The sequence below is a fragment of the Leuresthes tenuis genome, unplaced genomic scaffold (assembly GCF_036924035.1).
Source record: "Leuresthes tenuis unplaced genomic scaffold, fLeuTen1.0.hap1 SCAF_15, whole genome shotgun sequence".
Lineage (NCBI taxonomy): Eukaryota > Metazoa > Chordata > Actinopteri > Atheriniformes > Atherinopsidae > Leuresthes > Leuresthes tenuis.
The window spans coordinates 6,548,506-6,554,471 of record NW_027325369.1 but is presented as its reverse complement, the minus strand read 5'-3'; positions in this window follow the sequence as shown (position 1 = coordinate 6,554,471).

The following is a 5,966-nucleotide window of genomic DNA, read 5'->3' as shown; positions in this document are numbered from 1 at the left end:
GTTTATGGCTGACGCGTGTTGTCCAAAGCGAAACCATGAAAGAAGTGTGTCCTCCACGATGACTTATTTTACAGGTTTATTCGCCAAAGTACAAAACCAAAAAGCACAAGTTTTCTACGGACACTGTAACCAATTATATACACACTTCGTTTTCTAGCACGATATCAACTCAATTATCAACACGGTCAGAAAAACCGTGTGCTCCTGTCACTCTCCCATGATCCACACAGCCCAGTGCCTAATCACGATGCCTTGAACCGCTACCTTCTTAAAGATACAGATGCTTACTGTCATCTGCTTCACTGAAATTATGAGTTTATGTACAAATGATAAATAAATAATAATCATAACTTCAATTAACTTATCTTTAAATTCAATTAAATCATTAAACTGCCATGAAATCCAAATACATTCTCCATAATGAACTAAAATGTACTATGATTTATATCAATCGTATGTCACCTACACTGTGGCAAACTGTCTGAACCTCATGTTGGAAAATTGTGGTCCATTGTCTGCGAAAACTTCACTTGGCACAATGTGTCTTGAGAATATAGCTTTCATGGATGTGATCACAGTCTCTGGTGTTGTAGTGTGCAATCACGGTTGCCTTGTGCATGCTCAGGGTGAGACATTGGATAGAAGATTTGGTGCAATCTGCTGGTTACCTTAGCTAGGCTACTTTTTTTTTTTTAAATTAGCTTTGTATGAATGAATTGGCATTTATTGAATTGGATTACAATGAACTGGACTATAATTGGCTTGAATTGGATTGTTTCTTTGAAGTGCCTTGAGATGATTTGTTGTAATTTGGTACTATATAAATACAATTTCATTGAAATGAGGATGTTTTTGTCCACCGCCTTCAGAATCCCTGCCATTAGTGATGAAATTACACAGGACAGGTCTTTCAAACTACATAACAAAAAAAATTTAGAAATAGTCATTGACAATGTTTCTGACGTGATGAGAAATTACCAATTCTGGAAGATGAGGCCTTTTATGTAACACATTTGGAAGGGCTGCTTACTTGAGACTCACCCTGAATGTGTGTCAGTTGATGAGCAAATGATTCCATTCACAGGTGCCTATCCATTCTGACAACATGTTCCACTAAAGCCCAATCTACATGGCATGAAGAACTTTGTACTGGCTTCAGCTAATGGCATTATGCTAGATTTTGAAGTGTACCAAGTGGCAAAGGGGTGGCAACACCCATTCCGAAATCCCGCTATTCCGACATCCCACCATTCCGACATCCCGCTATTCCGACATCCCGCCATTCAAACTTCCCACCATTCCGACAAGGCTTTCCGTATAGGGAAATGTGTGTTACTCAACAGGTGAGTCCCTTCTTTCTGTTCATGCAATTTAAATGTTTAACACATGTTTACAGACAAGCGTTATTAAAAACACAAAGTCTCGGCAACTGGAGGAGGAGAAGCAGTCCGCGGTGGTTTTGAATCACACACTCCAATGCCACTTGTTTCAACTTCCGAAAATTTAATCCAGGAAAAAAAGGCTTACAAACATGGACCAAAACGGCTCCATAACACGCACAAGAATCCAAAAGAAACTAAAGTTAACTAAAGGAGAGCAAATAAACAGCATGAAGTGGTCAAAATTGGTTTTACGCATGCCTATGTGTGTCTGGCACATGCGTCTTCGGGCTCTCCTATGTTGGAATGTGGATAAAAGCTATATGTTCACCTGTAATGCCATGTAAAAACAATCTCTACATGACATTTACTCCCAGGTGTGACCAGTTAGGTCCTTAAGATATCAACAGGCTGTATAAAGCCTTGCGCAACGGCTGTGTGTTTGTGCCAAATGCGCAAAGCCCATCCGCGCTTCCCATAATTGGAGCGAGTATTCATAAATCACATGAATAAACTTTTTACTGCATTTTGTTGTGTTTTATACGTTCTATGCTGTCATTTCTCTCCTCTCTCCTCTCCTATTGGCAAGGCAAGGCAGAGTGCTCGCAACTGTGTCCTGTGCAGTAGCCGTGATATCTGTAATTGCAATTATTACTTTTGCATATGATGACAGCGTGCAAAAGACGCATGGGCTCTGTGGAGAGCTCCGCTCCAGCTGGCTGCTGAGACAGGTCACTGACACTGTATTTCTGCTTAATCAGTTTCAGTTTCGCCAGAGTTACATTAATATCTGTATTTTTATATTTGAAAACATAGGCTATTAAAAGGAACTGTCGGAATGGCGGTATGTTAAAAAAAAAAAAAAAAAAACATACCGCCATTCCGACCATAGGAGGAAAAAAGTGTCGGAATGGCGGGACGTTTGATAAAAAATCCGACAATTGGAGACCAATGTCGGAATGGCGAGATGTCGGAATGGCAGCATGTAACCGTGGCAAAGGTTCAGTCAACAGAGGTTTGGGAGCCTTAGTTGTTGCATGTCTGGCTGAAATGCTCTGTCCCGACACATAGGTGTACTGTGATCAGTTCTTTACAACCATGACAGCAGCATAACAATTGCTACAAAAGCAGATGCACCTTACTGGCACAATTCTATAGAACCAGGTCACCAAAGCTATCCAAAAGTTGCCATGTGACAAAATCATGACAGAGATACATCAGCATCAGGGGTGATGAAAAGGTATGCATAGAAAAGTGATTTGACAACAAACCAATTTTGATGCTTTTTACTGTTCATGCTGAACAACCTGAAGACACCTGCCAGTGGTGGTCCAAGAGAGACAAACAGTGTCACAACCAAATGTTGTGCACGAGTACAACTCAAAGATTGGCAGTTTTGTCTTGGTACATAGGATGATGAGCAACTACCGAATGAGTGTCCAAACTGAAAAGTCAACAGTTCAGATCATCGTGCACTTCATGGATCTTGCCTCGGCCAACAGCTGGCTATTGTATCACCAGTACAATATTGGACACTAAGGCGCAGTGTTGTGCAGTTCCTTAAATTCCAGATGGTGTCTCAAGAATTTTTGGATAAGTGTAACAGTGATGTTGTTCAAAAAGAGGAAATGGACCATCAAAAACAAAACAAGAAATGTTGGGTGATGATTGTTGCTCATGCTACAGTTTGCAGAACATCTGCAAAACACCTCCCTGCCGTGATGGTACTGTCTGTCCTCTTGTTTTCATTGACTGTTTCTTACAGTTTTACTCATTATACAATAAATGGCAGATTGACCCACACTGACCATTGTGGCCTCCTTAATTGAAGCCCCTGTGTGTTCAAGGTTACAAAAATACCCAAAAAAGTGGGTGAAAATGCGTGACAATACATGATCAAAAGCAGAAGTGGAGGTGTTCAGCTGTAAGTTGTGAATGTCCGACCATAATTGCTGAAAAGCGGCTAAGAAAAAGGTGCGAATGCCCGATTATACATCAAAAGCTGGAGCAGAGGTGTTTGGCTGAAAGAAGGTGTGACCATACTTTCCAAAGAACGGGCAAGAGAAGGTTCTAATGCCTTACCATACATCATCAAAAGCGGGAGCGGAGGCGTTTAGCTGTAAGTTGTGAATGTCCAACCATAATTTGTAAAAAGCGGGTAAGAATTGGTTCGAAAGGCCAACCATACGTCATAAAAAGCGGGAGCGGAGGTGTTCCGATCCAAGAAGGTGCGAATGCCCGACCATACATCAAACGTGGAAGCGGAGGTGTTCAGTTTCAAGAAGGTGTGAATGTCCAACTATAATTGCTGAAAAGCGGTTATGAAAAGTGTTCCGATCCAAGAAGGTGCGAATGCCCTACCATACATCAGCAAAAGCGGGAGCAGAGGTGTTCAGCTGTAATGGCTGAAAAGCGGGTAAGAAAAGTTTCGAATGCCTGACCATGCATCATCAAAAGCGGGAGCGGAGGTGTTCAGTTTCAAGAAGGTGCGAATGCCCGACCATACATCAAACGTGGAAGCGGAGGTGTTCAGTTTCAAGAAGGTGTGAATGTCCAACTATAATTGCTTAAAAGCTGGAGAGAAAAGTTGCAAATGCCCGATTATACATCATATAAAGCATGAGCAGAGGTGTTTGGCTGTAAGGTGTGAATGTCCGACCATAATTGCTGAAAAGCGGCTAAGAAAAGATGCGATTGCCAAACCATGCATCATCAAAATCTGGAGCGGAGGCGTTCGGCTGCAAGAAGTTGTGAATTTCCGACTATAATTGCTGAAAAGTGGGTAAGAAAAGTTTAGAATGCCTGATCATACATCAAAAGCGGGAGCGGAGGTGTTCGGCAGAAAGAAGGTGTGAATGTCCGACCAGAATAGCTGAAAAGCAGATATAAAAAAGTTGCCAATGTCCGAGCGTCAATGATCAAAAGCAGGAGCAGAAGTGTTCAGCTGCAAGGTGTGAATGTCACTCTATAATTGCTGAAAAGAGGGTAAGAAAAGGTGCGAATTTCCAAACATACTTTAAAAGCAGGAGTGGAGGTGTTCGACTGCAAGAAGGTGCGAATGCCCGACCATACATCAAACGTGGAAGCGGAGGTGTTCAGTTTCAAGAAGGTGTGAATGTCCAACTATAATTGCTGAAAAGCGTGTAAGGAAAGGTGTCAATGTCCGATTATACATCATCTACAGCATGAGCAGAGGTGTTTGGTTGTAAGGTGTGAATGTCAAACCATAGTTTTTAAAAATGTGGGAAAGAAAAGGTGCGAATTTCCAACCATGCATCATCAAAAGTGGGAACGGAAGTGTTCGACTGCAAGAAGGTGTAAATGTCCAAACATAGTTTGCAAAAAGCGGCTAACAAAAGATGCGAATGCCAAACCATACATCATCAAAAGTGGGAGCGGAGGCGTTCAGCTGCAATAAGTTGTGAATTTCCAACTATAATTGCTGAAAAGCGGGTAAGAGAAGTTTTGAATGCCTGATCATACATGATCAAAAGCGGGAGCCGAGGTGTTTGGCTACAAGAAGGTGTGAATGTCAAACTATAATTGCTGAAAAGAAAAGTTGCAAATGCCCGATTATACATCATCTATTCTAAAGCATGAGCAGAAGTGTTCGGCTGCAAGAAGGTGTGAATGTCCAACTATAATTGCTGAAAAGAAAAGTTGCAAATGCCCGATTATACATCATCTATTCTAAAGCATGAGCAGAAGTGTTCGGCTGCAAGAAAGTGTGAATGTGCGACCATTATTGCTAAAAAGCGGCTAAGAAAAAGGTGCCAATGTCCGAGCGTACATGATCAAAAGCGGGAGTGGAAGTGTTCGAATGCAATAAGGTGTGAATGTCCAACTATAATTGCTGAAAAGCGCGTAAGGAAAGGTGCGAATGCCCGATTATAGATTATCTAAAAAGGGAGCGGAAGTTTTCGGTTAGAAGAAGGTGTGAATGTCTGACGACAGTTTGAGAAAAGCGGGTAAAGAAAGGTGTGAATGCCCAACCATACATGATCAAAAGCAGGAGCGGAGTTGTTTGGCTGAAAGGTGTGAATGTCTGACTATAATTCCTGAAAAGCGGGTAATAAAAGTTTCGAATGCCTGACCATTCATCAAAAGTGGGAGTGGAGGTATTTGACTGTAAGGTGTGAATGTCCAACCATAATTGCTGAGAAGTGGGTAAGGAAAGTTGCGAATGCCCGACCATGCATCATCAAAAGCTGGAGCGGAGGTGTTCGACTGCAAGAAGGTTTCAATGTCCGAGCATAGTTTGTAAAAAGCAGGTAAGAAAAGGTGCGAATGCCTGACCATACATCAAAAGCAGGAGCGGAGATGTTGGGCTGTAAGAAGTTGTGAATTTCTGACCATAATAGCTGAAAAGGTGCCAATGTCCGATTGTACATGATCTAAAGCGGGAGCGAAAGTGTTTGGCTGCAAGTAGGTGTAAATGTATGACCATAGTTGGCGAAAAGTGGGTAAGAAAAGGTGCGAATGCCCGACCACGAGCGACAAAAGGAAAATATATTAATGGAGGAGATACCAAGTAATATGGTCAGACAACGCCACCTCGTGACTTACACCCGAGGAAATCCATTGAAC